The 14,987-nt window shown below is 45.2% G+C and overlaps 1 protein-coding gene across 4 annotated transcripts in view; it reads right to left on the bottom strand.

Annotated features, from left to right (window-relative positions):
• LOC144764036 (uncharacterized) overlaps nucleotides 1-13,720 on the bottom strand; it is a 64,209-nt gene extending 50,489 nt beyond the window's left edge. Inside the window, exon 1 of one of the 4 annotated variants that reach the window (XR_013596300.1) lies at nucleotides 13,473-13,667. The gene's annotated coding sequence lies outside the window, so the exon portion shown is untranslated. Of the gene's footprint in view, nucleotides 1-13,472 lie in introns of all 4 variants that reach the window. The other 3 variants (XM_078650176.1, XM_078650177.1, XM_078650175.1) reach the window with 3 other exon arrangements.
• Nucleotides 13,721-14,987: the final 1,267 nt, after the last annotated feature.

Below are 14,987 nucleotides of genomic sequence, written 5' to 3'. Positions count from 1 at the left end.
ATGCAGTGACTACTGACACTGAAGTTGTAGAGACACACCGTATTGACACTCTGTCCGCTCAAGCAGCAGAGCTAGTCGCTCTGACCCAAGCCTGCATACGTGCCAAGAACCTGAAGGTTAATATATACACAGATTCACGTTACGCATTCGGAGTCGTACACGACTTTGGAGTGCTCTGGCAGGAAAGAGGTTTTATGACCTCTCATGGAACCAAGATTCAGCATGGTCTCCTCATTCAAGCTCTGTTAGATGCAATACATTTACCGACAGCTATCGCTATCATGAAGTGCAAAGCCCATACGAAAGTTACTGACATTATTTCCCAAGGTAATGATCTAGCAGACCAAACAGCCAAGCTCACAGCCCAGACTCCAGACATTCCAGTTAACAGGACACAGACATCCACTCCAGATCAGACTAAATGTATGACAGTTAAGGACCCCACTCAAGATGTCATAGATATCCAGTCACATGCTACTCCCGATGAAATTAAGAAATGGTCCGAACAAGGAGGGGTCCAGACAGATCAAGGATGGTTGACGAAGGGAAAAGCCACATGGTTTCTCCCCGACTCAATTGTTCAAGTCATTATCAATACCGCACATAGTCCTGCACATTTAGGAGAAAAAGCCATGTTAGACAGTATCCAGAACATTTGGTTCAACAAGCATTTACGAGCTGCAGCCAAGCAGAAAGTCCGTACCTGTATGATATGTTGTCAGTTCAATCCAGGTAAAAGTGTCCCGGTGGAACAAGGGGGATTCCAGCCTCCTGACCACCCTTTTGAAGTCCTCCAAATGGATTACATTCAGATGGAGCGATGTCGAGGTTTCAAATATGTCCTTGTAGTTGTATGCGCTTTGTCCAGGTGGACAGAGGCATATCCAGTCCCAGATTATACAGCCGCGACCACTGCCAAGCAGCTGGTTCGTGAATTCTTCCCCCGCTATGGACTTCCTAGGGTCGTGTATTCAGACAACGGCCAGCCGTTCTCATCAGAGATAATGAAGCACGTTTCCCTTCTGTTAGGGTACCAGTGGAAGTTTCATTGTGTACGCCATCCTGAAGCAGCAGGTCTCGTAGAGAGACATAATCAGACCCTGAAAATCCGCATTGCAAAAGTCTGTAAAGAGAAAGGTGTAGACTGGCTAGTAGCTCTGCCGGTCGCCCTATTCTATATGTGCATGGTTGCACATTCCAGATCAGGTCTGTCCCCGTACGAGGTCGTATTCGGCCGCCCCCCTAATATGTGGGGTACACCTAGACCCCGAAGTATTACAGATGTTTCCAGTAATATGCTGACAGATTACCTAGCTTCCTTGATGTCTGCCCTCCACTCTTGTCGTTCACAGGTTGCCGCCGCATTTCCAGACAATACCGAGGTGAAACCGCATGAAATCGTTCCAGGAAGTTTGGTCCTTGTGAGAAATTTCGATCGTTCAAGTCCGCTGGAGCCTCGTTGGAAGGAACCGAAGCAAGTCCTTCTGACCACCCGTACGGCCGTGAAGTTGGAGGGCCGTAAGGGGTGGGTCCATCTGTCTCACGTCAAGAAGTTCCATGGAGTCAAACCTAAAACTTTTGCCAAGGACTACATTTTATCTAAAGACTGCCAAAATACTATTCTCAAGGACTGTCCCGCAAATGACATTGATACCAAGCCCTCCCTGTTAGAGGAAACTCCGCAACAGGAGTATAAAAAGAAGCTCCGGTCTAGTAAAATAAGTCAGCCAGTTTAATTGTCTAAGTCCTCCCCTAGGTGAAACGGTTAGACAGGTTTCTGACATGTATAAGATAGACCCCCATAGTGAGAGAGTTAGTCAAAACTCTATCAGATGTATCATTATTTTATGTTTTCTTCTATTTTTGAGTTTGATGATTACCTGCACTAGTTATGCATTGCATTTATGTTTTCCAATTTCTCATGTAAATAAGTCTTCTAATGTTACAGTAGAGCACACCTTTAGTGATCTGCCTCCTCACGAGCTATCCTATCGTCTTGCTATGCGAAACAATACATTTATAAGAATGTTGCACTATTCACACCAGACCAGCAATGCCACTAATTGTTGGGTGTGTGGTCGACTCCCCCCTTTCCAGACACCGAAGGGAGTTCTGCCACTCTTTCCTTATCCATTCTCACATAATGGTTCGTGTGGAGCATGGTCCACGTTAACGTCATCCTCAACTGATATGTCCCTTCTAAACAGTACATGTTTTCCAGACAAGCAAGGTCTTTCCCATAGAACCGGGTTAGATCTAGAAAATGAAGTTTATAATTTAGGTAATTATTCTTCGAATTTTATGGTCCTGAATGTTCAGTCTGATACTACTCCAGATTTACCTGCAATTTCAGTACTACCAGTCAAAGGCGAATTATGTGTCCGAAAGAATGGTTCTGCACATGTAGGACATAGTGATTGTACTACTATTGTCAAGTATAGTGACAGTAGGGAATCTATTTTCAAAGCTTCACGTCATTCATATTTTGTTTGTGGTCAGACCGCATATGTTCGTCTGCCCCTCGATTGGGATGGAACCTGTTACATTGCCTTCCTACTGCCACCAGTTTTTCTAGCCCCATCCGATTATCATAGAAACACCCATCTAGTACACATTAGACATAGAAGGGAGATCGAGTCCCCGATTGTCGATCAAACTGAAACTACTCTAGAACAGTCTCAAGATTTTAATAAAGGATTCTTCTTCTTTTTAGGCCCCGTCCAGAATAGTAAGCTAATCCGTAGGTTAACCAGAACCCTTGAAGCAGTAGTGAATGAGACTACTTCTGCTCTAGGTAACTTAACCGAAGAGCAATCTGCTATGAGATTTGTAGTTTTGCAAAATCGTCTCGTCCTTGACGTCATACTGGCCGATAGGGGCGGGGCATGTAGAGTCATCGGATCTAGTTGCTGCATTTTCATTCCTAATAACGCGCCGTCTGTTTATTCAGCTATAACCAGACTTCATAAAATTGCCCATCTGTTACACCAGAATCCAGGCACCTGGACATGGTCCGGTTGGCTCTGGAGTATAATTTCTGCCTGGGGAAGGAAAGTATTGTCATTCCTAGGTATAGCAGTAATGATCATTTTCAGTTGCTGCCTCTGTTTACAATGTGGCCCTGCGATTTGCGGCATTTGTGCTACATCCTGTATTCCAAGTCCCCGTCCTAAGTCCCGTTCCAAGACAATTCGAGACGAGCAAATGATACTGTATGAAATGATAGATGGTATCATGAATATTGATGTTTCCTGATGGAAACGTAGTGACAAGGAGGGAATGTGGAAAAGTAAATTTTGCCATGTTCTGTGTCCCTACGTGTTCCCCACCTTATGTTATATGTGCATGATTAATATGCATATGTATTCCCTTATGATCGATTAAAGACGCAATTCTAGTTGTGTCCAACTCTAGTATGCCAGTTTCCATTTCTCGTGAAAGCTACGAGTATTAGGCCTATGTAAAGTTATGTTGCCACGTTTCACAGTGTGCACGTTAATTCAGTAAAAGTCCCCGTTTCTAGGCCTCAAAAGGGCCTGGACACCAGATTCAGCTCCTGTCTCCTGAACCCTCGCTGAGGAGCGATACAGCCCCCACCTGCATCCATGACCCTTCACTTACTTCCTGCCTCTCAGTGCCCGGCACGGCCTGGCTCTGCCTGCCAGTCTGCCAAGAGTATGTTATGATTCTAGTTATCAGTCCAGCTCTCCTTCTCTGCATTCCTAAGCTACTGAATCGCATCAATAGTTTCAGTCATCGTCTAGCCTTTACGTCTCCATGTAAGAGAAATACTGTATTAATGGTCATTTAATATTCCTCAACACACACTACATGTAGAATAATGCATGCACCAGTCTTAGTGTCTGTTAGCCTTAGCCCTGATAACTTTTGGATTCTATCAACGTGTTCTCTAAACATCAGATACTAGATAGTGTTTAGGTACATGTCGCCCTGACTCTCCAGACTTTCGTCTCCTCTTCTAGCGCAGAAGTCATAGCCCCCAGCTTCTCCTAGTAACACGTCACTGCCAGTTTGCGCGCACCTCTAGGTCAGAGGTCCCGGCTCCTCAGGTAGCCCCCTCCATGTTTCCGCCCCATTTTATGACATATTCTGTTACGTTTGCATCACATGTCTATGTACACGCCTCTTGTTACACCTACTTTCAGCCTTATCTTTCGCGACTGCTACAGGCCCTGCCCACTGCTACGCATATTGTATTGAATACCATGTATTTTGTTCAACTATATATGCTTGTGTACTGTTATTAAAAGTTAGCACGCTCATCCCAGATCCTGCCCGGCAGCTGTCGGGCCCCCCTGCCGGGCCCTGCCATCCTGTTCCCGTGCAGGTTGTCCTGTTCCTGTCCTTTATGCTGTATTAAACCTGCAAACTCCAGCTACCTCGAATCTTGACTCTTATTTTATTGAGCTATCTGTTATTGTATATCCAGTCAAAAATAGAGGTATTATTTATTTATTTACCACACACCTTCTAATGTAGCACGTGACCTTAAGTACCCCACCCAAACGTAAACACAAAAGAAATACTACAACCATGCTAGTGTGCCATTAATACTGCAACAAAACCAAATGCAGATAAATACAAATATCATAACTCCCATCACTGCTTGAATACACAACGTGCAATTATGAACAGGATATACCATTTCACATTTCATATCTGTGTGAACACAGTCTGCTAACATTGCCGCTATTGCAAAACTGTCAAAATACAATAAATTGTATGTCAAAGTACATGGTTGTACCCCAAATATATTGTCTTTGTGTAGAAACAAACGTCCTCTGATGACAATACAGTATGTTGGTGATACAAGATGACTCTCTCTGGAAATCCCAGGAATCCTACAAGATGGTATTTTTCTTTGTAATCCATTTTCATTGGGTGCAAATTATCTTTTGGGACAGCTTTAATAAAATAACGTGACAAGAAAGGCTCCAAGAACAGTTCAGTGAAGCAGGAGCGGGCCCCAGATCACCCAGCAGCCAACCTCTGTCCCCTGAATCCCAAGAGTCTCCATCCAGCCCCATAACACTGCAGGGGAGAGGGCGACTAGGATCTACAACATACTGAGGGCAAGAGTGGTTCCTAGATCACCCCAGGGCAGCCAGTTCCTGTTCCCCAAATCCCCAGACACTCCATTGCTATCCTTTCTGTCTCATAACACTGCAGAGGAGAGGGAAGCTTAGGCCCCCACAACACGCAGAGCAAGAGAAGCCACACGACATGGCTAAACCTCTGCAAGCAATTGCCAACTTTCCATTCTCACGTCACACAACACTTTGGGAGTCTGCAGTCACAGCGAGTATGCATTGGCACTTTGCATGTGCTGAGACATCAGAAAATGTTTGTTGCGCAGCGGGTGGCCCGCGGTCATGGAGCTCATTTTTGAGTATTTTTTATTCAAAATTTCCCCTCCTGTAAATCAGTCATTAAACAGACATAGCTCAGCTGGAGTTAATGGAGTCTGATTACTCTGCACTGTATTTTCCACTTCCTAGAGTAAGTCTTGGCTGTAATGGAGTCTGATTACTCTGCAGTGTATTTACCACTTCCTAGAGTAAGTCTTGGCTGTTAATGGAGTCTGATTACTCTGCACTGTATTTACCACTTCCTAGAGTACGTCTTGGCTGTTAATGGAGTCTGATTACTCTGCACTGTATTTACCACTTCCTAGAGTAAGTCTAGGCTGTTAATGGAGTTTGATTACTCTGCAGTGTATTTACCACTTCCTAGAGTAAGTCTTGGCTGTTAATGGAGTCTGATTACTCTGCACTGTATTTACCACTTCCTAGAGTAAGTCTTGGCTGTTAATGGAGTCTGATTACTCTGCACTGTATTTACCACTTCCTAGAGTAAGTCTTGGCTGTTAATGGAGTCTGATAACTCTGCACTGTATTTACCACTTCCTAGAGTAAGTCTTGGCTGTTAATGGAGTCTGATTACTCTGCACTGTATTTACCTCTTCCTAGAGTAAGTCTTGGCTGTTAATGGAGTCTGATTACTCTGCACTGTAATTACCACTTCCTAGAGTAAGTCTTGGCTGTTAATGGAATCTGATTACTCTGCACTGTATTTACCACTTCCTAGAGTAAGTCTTGGATGTTAATGGAGTTTGATTACCCTGCACTGTAGTTACCACTTCCTAGAGTAAGTCTTGGCTGTTAATGGAGTCTGATTACTCTGCACTGTATTTACCACTTCCTAGAGTAAGTCTTGGCTGTTAATGGAGTCTGATTACTCTGCACTGTAGTTACCACTTCCTAGAGTAAGTCTTGGCCGTTAATGGAGTCTGATTACTCTGCACTGTAGTTACCACTTCCTAGAGTAAGTCTTGGCTGTTAATGGAGTCTGATTACTCTGCAGTGTATTTACCACTTCCTAGAGTACGTCTTGGCTGTTAATGGAGTCTGATTACTCTGCACTGTATTTACCACTTCCTAGAGTAAGTCTTGGCTGTTAATGGAGTCTGATTACCCTGCACTGTAGTTACCACTTCCTAGAGTAAGTCTTGGCTGTTAATGGAGTCTGATTACCCTGCACTGTATTTACCACTTCCTAGAGTAAGTCTTGGCTGTTAATGGAGTCTGATTACTCTGCACTCTATTTACCACTTCCTAGAGTAAGTCTTGGCTGTTAATGGAGTCTGATTACTCTGCACTGTATTTACCACTTCCTAGAGTAAGTCTTGGCTGTTAATGGAATCTGATTACTCTGCACTGTATTTACCACTTCCTAGAGTAAGTCTTGGCTGTTAATGGAGTCTGATTACCCTGCACTGTAGTTACCACTTCCTAGAGTAAGTCTTGGCTGTTAATGGAGTCTGATTACTCTGCACTGTATTTACCACTTCCTAGAGTAAGTCTTGGACGTTAATGGAGTCTGATTACTCTGCACTGTAGTTACCACTTCCTAGAGTAAGTCTTGGCTGTTAATAGAGTCTGATTACTCTGCAGTGTATTTACCACTTCCTAGAGTAGGTCTTGGCTGTTAATGGAGTCTGATTACTCTGCACTGTATTTACCACTTCCTAGAGTAAGTCTTGGCTGTTAATGGAGTCTGATTACCCTGCACTGTAGTTACCACTTCCTAGAGTAAGTCTTGGCTGTTAATGGAGTCTGATTACTCTGCACTGTAGTTACCACTTCCTAGAGTAAGTATTGGCTGTTAATGGAGTCTGATTACTCTGCACTGTAGTTACCACTTCCTAGAGTAAGTCTTGGCTGTTAATGGAGTCTGATTACTCTGCACTCTATTTACCACTTCCTACAGTAAGTCTTGGCTGTTAATGGAGTCTGATTACCCTGCACTGTAGTTACCACTTCCTAGAGTAAGTCTTGGCTGTTAATGGAGTCTGATTACTCTGCACTGTATTTACCACTTCCTAGAGTAAGTCTTGGCCGTTAATGGAGTCTGATTACTCTGCACTGTAGTTACCACTTCCTAGAGTAAGTCGTGGCCGTTAATGGAGTCTGGTTACTCTGCACTGTATTTACCACTTCCTAGAGTAAGTCTTGGCTGTTAATGGAGTCTGATTACCCTGCACTGTAGTTACCACTTCCTAGAGTAAGTCTTGGCTGTTAATGGAGTCTGATTACTCTGCACTGTATTTACCACTTCCTAGAGTAAGTCTTGGCCGTTAATGGAGTCTGATTACTCTGCACTGTAGTTACCACTTCCTAGAGTAAGTCTTGGCTGTTAATGGAGTCTGATTACCCTGCACTGTAGTTACCACTTCCTAGAGTAAGTCTTGGCTGTTAATGGAGTCTGATTACTCTGCACTGTATTTACCACTTCCTAGAGTAAGTCTTGGCCGTTAATGGAGTCTGATTACTCTGCACTGTAGTTACCACTTCCTAGAGTAAGTCTTGGCTGTTAATGGAGTCTGATTACTCTGCACTGTAGTTACCACTTCCTAGAGTAAGTCTTGGCTGTTAATGGAATCTGATTACTCTGCACTGTATTTACCACTTCCTAGAGTAAGTCTTGGATGTTAATGGAGTCTGATTACCCTGCACTGTAGTTACCACTTCCTAGAGTAAGTCTTGGCTGTTAATGGAGTCTGATTACTCTGCACTGTATTTACCACTTCCTAGAGTAAGTCTTGGCCGTTAATGGTGTCTGATTACCCTGCACTGTATTTACCTCTTCCTAGAGTAAGTCTTGGCTGTTAATGGAGTCTGATTACTCTGCAGTGTATTTACCACTTCCTAGAGAAAGTCTTGGCTGTTAATGGAGTCTGATTACTCTGCACTGTATTTACCACTTCCTAGAGTAAGTCTTGGCTGTTAATGGAGTCTAATTACCCTGCACTGTAGTTACCACTTCCTAGAGTAAGTCTTGGCCGTTAATGGAGTCTGATTACTCTGCACTGTATTTACCACTTACTAGAGTAAGTCTTGGCTTTTAATGGAGTCTGATTACCCTGCACTGTAGTTACCACTTCCTAGAGTAAGTCTTGGCTGTTAATGGAGTCTGATTACTCTGCACTGTATTTACCACTTCCTAGAGTAAGTCTTGGCTGTTAATGGAGTCTGATTACTCTGCACTGTAGTTACCACTTCCTAGAGTAAGTCTTGGCTGTTAATGGAGTCTGATTACTCTGCACTGTAGTTACCACTTCCTAGAGTAAGTCTTGGCTGTTAATGGAGTCTGATTACTCTGCAGTGTATTTACCACTTCCTAGAGTAAGTCTTGGCTGTTAATGGAGTCTGATTACTCTGCACTGTATTTACCACTTCCTAGAGTAAGTCTTGGCTGTTAATGGAGTCTGATTACTCTGCACTGTAGTTACCACTTCCTAGAGTAAGTCTTGGCTGTTAATGGAATCTGATTACCCTGCACTGTAGTTACCACTTCCTAGAGTAAGTCTTGGCTGTTAATGGAGTCTGATTACCCTGCACTGTAGTTACCACTTCCTAGAGTAAGTCTTGGCTGTTAATGGAGTCTGATTACTCTGCACTGTATTTACCACTTCCTAGAGTAAGTCTTGGCCGTTAATGGAGTCTGATTACTCTGCACTGTAGTTACCACTTCCTAGAGTAAGTCTTGGCTGTTAATAGAGTCTGATTACTCTGCACTGTAGTTACCACTTCCTAGAGTAAGTCTTGGCTGTTAATAGAGTCTGATTACTCTGCAGTGTATTTACCACTTCCTAGAGTAGGTCTTGGTTGTTAATGGAGTCTGATTACTCTGCACTGTATTTACCACTTCCTAGAGTAAGTCTTGGCTGTTAATGGAGTCTGATTACTCTGCACTGTAGTTACCACTTCCTAGAATAAGTATTGGCTGTTAATGGAGTCTGATTACTCTGCACTGTAGTTACCACTTCCTAGAGTAAGTCTTGGCTGTTAATGGAGTCTGATTACTCTGCACTCTATTTACCACTTCCTACAGTAAGTCTTGGCTGTTAATGGAGTCTGATTACCCTGCACTGTAGTTACCACTTCCTAGAGTAAGTCTTGGCTGTTAATGGAGTCTGATTACTCTGCACTGTATTTACCACTTCCTAGAGTAAGTCTTGGCTGTTAATGGAGTCTGATTACTCTGCACTGTATTTACCACTTCCTAGAGTAAGTCTTGGCTGTTAATGGAGTCTGATTACTCTGCAGTGTATTTACCACTTCCTAGAGTAAGTCTTGGCTGTTAATGGAGTCTGATTACTCTGCACTGTATTTACCACTTCCTAGAGTAAGTCTTGGCTGTTAATGGAGTCTGATTACTCTGCACTGTAGTTACCACTTCCTAGAGTAAGTCTTGGCTGTTAATGGAATCTGATTACCCTGCACTGTAGTTACCACTTCCTAGAGTAAGTCTTGGTTGTTAATGGAGTCTGATTACTCTGCACTGTAGTTACCACTTCCTAGAGTAAGTCTTGGCTGTTAATGGAGTCTGATTACTCTGCACTGTAGTTACCACTTCCTAGAGTAAGTCTTGGCCGTTAATGGAGTCTGATTACTCTGCACTCTATTTACCACTTCCTAGAGTAAGTCTTGGCTGTTAATGGAGTCCGATTACTCTGCAGTGTATTTACCACTTCCTAGAGTAAGTCTTGGCTGTTAATGGAGTCTGATTACTCTGCACTGTATTTACCACTTCCTAGAGTAAGTCTTGGCTGTTTGCTATTTCGAGAGACAATAAACAAAATGACAACTCTGGTATCCAAGTGGAATAAAATAGTCTTAAGCTTCGAAATACCAATGTAAAGTATTATGTACTATGATTCTGTCCAGTAACCACTTACTGCCACAGGATCTGGTCCACTGAGTATGTTTCAGCGAGGGGTAATCTCAGCTTTCCAATTTCATCAACTATGCTTGAAACAAACACTGTATTCTAAAGTTGGCCAGGCCCACCACACTGACATTCCCTAGGGCAGTGGTTCCCAAACTTTTGACTCCTAAGGACCCCCATTGAGTCACCACTGGAAGCCGGGGACCCCCAAGCAATTTGTAGGAATTACATCTCAAACATTAAAACAGTAATTCGGAAAAAAATTAACACACATGTGCACACAAAACAAATACTCAAATTACTAATGATTCTAGGGGCATATTTACAAACCCCTATCACCATGGGAACATCACTTTTTGAGACGTTCCCGTGGCGATAGAGGCTTTTCCTTATTTACAAGGCAACGTTAAGCCACTGAACGCGGCTTAACAGTTCCTTATAAATAAGACCCCCTTTTACACAATGCTTAGCGTGAAAGCGGTGGACAGTGGGTGTTGCGGTGGGCGTTTCCCCGGTAACACCCATTGATTTTGACACTGCCCCCTATTTACAAGAGCAGCATAAATGGGAAGCAGCGCCAAAATTAAGACCAGGGAAAACCTGGTCTTAACTTGGAGAAACAAGGAGAAATGCTTCATTTCTCCTCATTTTTGCAAAAACGCTTTGGATTGTTTATGTTCAGGAAGGCGACCCTTCCTGCACCTCAACAATCTTTAAAAAAATGGCATTTTGTAACATCCATGTGTGATGCATTAAGCAGCACACATAGAAGTGACAAAATGACATTTCAAGATTGTTTATGTGCAGGAAGGGGGATCTTCCTGTACATAAACAATCTTCCCCTGTTAAGTGTAGCGCCAGCGCAGGGGAAACGCAGGGCTGCACCATATTCTTGTAAATATGGTGCAGCCCTGCTTTTCTGAAGTAGTGGAGTGTGTTGTTAAGCCGAGGAGGCTGGTCTGGAGAAGCACAAACTCAGGATTCAGGACATAACACAGTGATTAGCATTGACTTTAACAATAAAAATGTATTTAAACCTTTTTAGAAGCATCAGGATACTGAAAGACTGAAAAAAACATAAGTCACTAACTTGTACCTTGCAGTTTGCAAGCAGCTGTTTGATGACAGTTTTTTTATCACTGTGCTAGATTACGATTGTCACTTATGAACAGCACTGTAACAAAATAATCTCTCTGACGAAAGCAGTAACCCACTGACCTATGCATATCAAATACTGTTTTTTAAAACGCATGGTACAGGTTCTTTGCAGTAGGCATTTTAACCCTCTGTGCTACATCATTTAGTTCAGTCACAGCTGCCACTGGACACAACTCTCATGTCTCTCCAGAGAGGGAAATTAATCACTGTTGTTATCTTGACACTTTTATTGTTCTTTGAAAACTGCTAATTAAACAAGATACTTTGCAGTGCTTTTAAAACTGCTGCCTGCGGACCCCCTGGGAATGTGTCAGGGACCCCTGGGGGTCCGCGGACTACAGTTTGGGAAACACTGCCCTAGGGAAAGGAAGCACTTTAGCTTTACCATCAGAATCATTGCCACTCTAATTGTGGGCTAGTGGACTAGTTGGAAAGTTGGAACCAGAAGACAAAGTTCAAATCCTGGCCTCCCATTTGGCCAAATGGCATGCTCTAGGATAAGCAATGTTTAAGCATATATTTCTCTGCTTCCTTATTGACAAAATAAAGAGTATTTAGAAGCAAAGTAAAAACCACTAGTAGGCATGTGATGAAAAATGGACTCGATGTTACATGGTGGAATGGAGAAGTGCCCTGTCTTGTGGTATATTCATCAAAATGCAATATAATGGTAAAAGTGTAGCCTTTGCAGCAAGTAGTATAGTCTCAGGTCTAGTAATTTGAATAGTATAACTAGCACCCCTGACGAGAGCCTGAGGTGTAATAAACTGTGTGATCCTGTGCAGCTCGTGCTCTTCCTCTGCCTCAGTTCACAGATACCACAGTGCGCCAGCATTTTGCAACAAGCCTAAACGAAGCAATACACACAGAGGGCAAAAGCCCATGACAGGGACCCAGCGCGGTATTCATTCACACATTCAGGACGGTTGATCACCGTGCCCTCACCACTCTGAGAACTCCATGCACAGCTTCACCTCTGCACCACCCCTGCCTGCTCTTCCAGTTACCCCTGCCCTCCCCACACCCAAGGCCCAATACACAGCTCCACCTCTGCATCCCTCCCAGGTGCTCCATCACCCCCTGCCCCTCCCCGAGGAGCCCACACACAGCTTCACCTCTGCACCAGCCTAGCCTGCTTCTCTAGTTACCCCTGCCCTCCCCACACCCAAGGCCCAATACACAGCTCCACCTCTGCACCGGCCTAGCCTGCTCCTCTAGTTACCCCTGCCCTCCCCACACCCAAGGCCCAATACACAGCTTCACCTCTGCACCGGCCTAGCCTGCTCCTCTAGTTACCCCTGGCCTCCCCGCACCCAAGGCCCAATACACAGCTTCACCTCTGCACCGGCCTAGCCTGCTCCTCTAGTTACCCCTGCCCTCCCCACACCCAAGGCCCAATACACAGCTCCAAGTCTGCACCAGCCTAGCCTGCTCCTCTAGTTACCCCTGCCCTCCCCACACCCAAGGCCCAATACACAGCTTCACCTCTGCACCAGCCTAGCCTGCTCCTCTAGTTACCCCCGCCCTCCCCCCACCCAAGGCCCAATACACAGCTTCACCTCTGCACCAGCCTAGCCTGCTCCTCTAGTTACCCCTGCCCTCCCCACACCCAAGGCCCAATACACAGCTCCACCTCTGCACCAGCCTAGCCTGCTCCTCTAGTTACCCCTGCCCTCCCCACACCCAAGGCCCAATACACAGCTTCACCTCTGCACCAGCCTAGCCTGCTCCTCTAGTTACCCCCGCCCTCCCCCCACCCAAGGCCCAATACACAGCTTCACCTCTGCACCAGCCTAGCCTGCTCCTCTAGTTACCCCTGCCCTCCCCACACCCAAGGCCCAATACACAGCTCCAAGTCTGCACCAGCCTAGCCTGCTCCTCTAGTTACCCCTGCCCTCCCCACACCCAAGGCCCAATACACAGCTCCACCTCTGCATCACTCCCAGGTGCTCCATCGCCCCCTGCCCCTCCCCGAGGAGCCCACACACAGCTTTACCTCTGCACCCCCACCCCCTCCTCTTAATTATTTCTTTTTAACGCATTCTATGTAACCAGTGACTTACCTCAGCCTGGGTCTGGTTCAGAACTCACTGGTGCTCGTGAAATCCCATCAACACAAACAGTGATGACGCTGCACTCACCCCTGACCCGGGGGCCCTGCTTGTCACTGTCTGCAGCACAGCCCTGGAGTCAGGGGTCAGGGGTCAGCTGTCCTCGCGGCAGCCTCGTCACCACGCTCAGATCCTTCGGTTTGTTTGGGGCTGAGGTGCAGGATCCGCGCATGCGCGGAGGATCCGGTGCTCCTGTTTGGGTCCGGGGTGCTGCCGTCCACCGCACATGCGCACAGGGCCAAACACTAGGTGAGGCGGCCGCGCATGCGCAGTGTGAGTGATCGTGGCGTGGATCGCTGACCCAGGGTTTGCTGCAGACACTGCAGAGCCGGTGTTCTAACTAGATTTCCACCCCCGTCGTTTTGTACACCCCCTACGTCGGAGGGGTGCTGATTCATGCAGTTTGTGCCTGTGTATTGGCGCACCCCCGTCTGGCTGTGCACTCGTGGACGGCGGTCACTCACGCATGCGCACACACGAGGGGGAGCGGGGAAAGGCATAATTATACTAATACTTGAACATGCAGCCACACTCGGCTCTTGATGGACGCTTAACTCCTTTTTATTTGTTCAGCTCATTTGACACCAATGTAATTATGGGCCCCCTGAGACAGATGAAGGGCAGACTAGCAGGGGATAAGTCCATCCAAAAATAGAAAACGAAATGTCTGCCCTATATGTTTCAATTGGTAGGCTCAGAAAGAGTCCTGTGATAGTAGCATGCACCACTTAGAGCTCACTTGTCACGAACTACACATAAAACATTTTTTTTAAAAACATACCTTCAGAATAAATATTTTTTTATTTTGTTTATTTTCATTTTTCAAAATAACAAGGTGATGAAAAACGTGTTCAGAGACATCATCGTTTGAAAATATATATCACACAAAATTACACTAACAATTGAAAAAAATACAGCGCCTCTGGGCACCCTCTCATCTATCATTCATATTTACAGACTCATTCCACTAAACCATACTCACACATTCGGCTCATCCATCCGCATTCGCACAATCCAAGGACCTCACAGCCTATCGCAGACAATTACACTGAGGTTGTCCTGTAATATCCTCTCAGCAGCTTGCTGGGGGGAGATATGGTCTTTTTCACAGGACAGATATTCACCACGCCAACGCGCGTTTCGGTGCCAAGCCCGATCTGCGGCGGCACCTTCATCAGGGCATGTATGCGAAGGGGGGGCCACCACGGGGCAATTCAATTTATTGGAGCCGTGCCAGCTCTTGAATTTTGAGTGGCACCGGCTGAACACTCTTCGTACTTTTGGTGAAAAACCGTCTATTTAGTTGAACAGTAATGCACATTCATGGACGCTCTACGAGCCCTACGATACACGGGCTAATTTCTTATAACACCTTCCAGATGTTAATGCAGTAAAAACAGGCACTGTTCGGGCGTATTTCTGGCTTTATAGTTTTTCTTTCCCAGCGGTCGACCGTCGTCGCGTACA

Source organism: Lissotriton helveticus, chromosome 6 (assembly GCF_964261635.1).
Source record: "Lissotriton helveticus chromosome 6, aLisHel1.1, whole genome shotgun sequence".
Classification (NCBI taxonomy): Eukaryota; Metazoa; Chordata; class Amphibia; order Caudata; family Salamandridae; genus Lissotriton; species Lissotriton helveticus.
The sequence above is the reverse complement of the archived record's forward strand: the minus strand, read 5'-3'. Positions and strand labels throughout refer to the sequence as shown.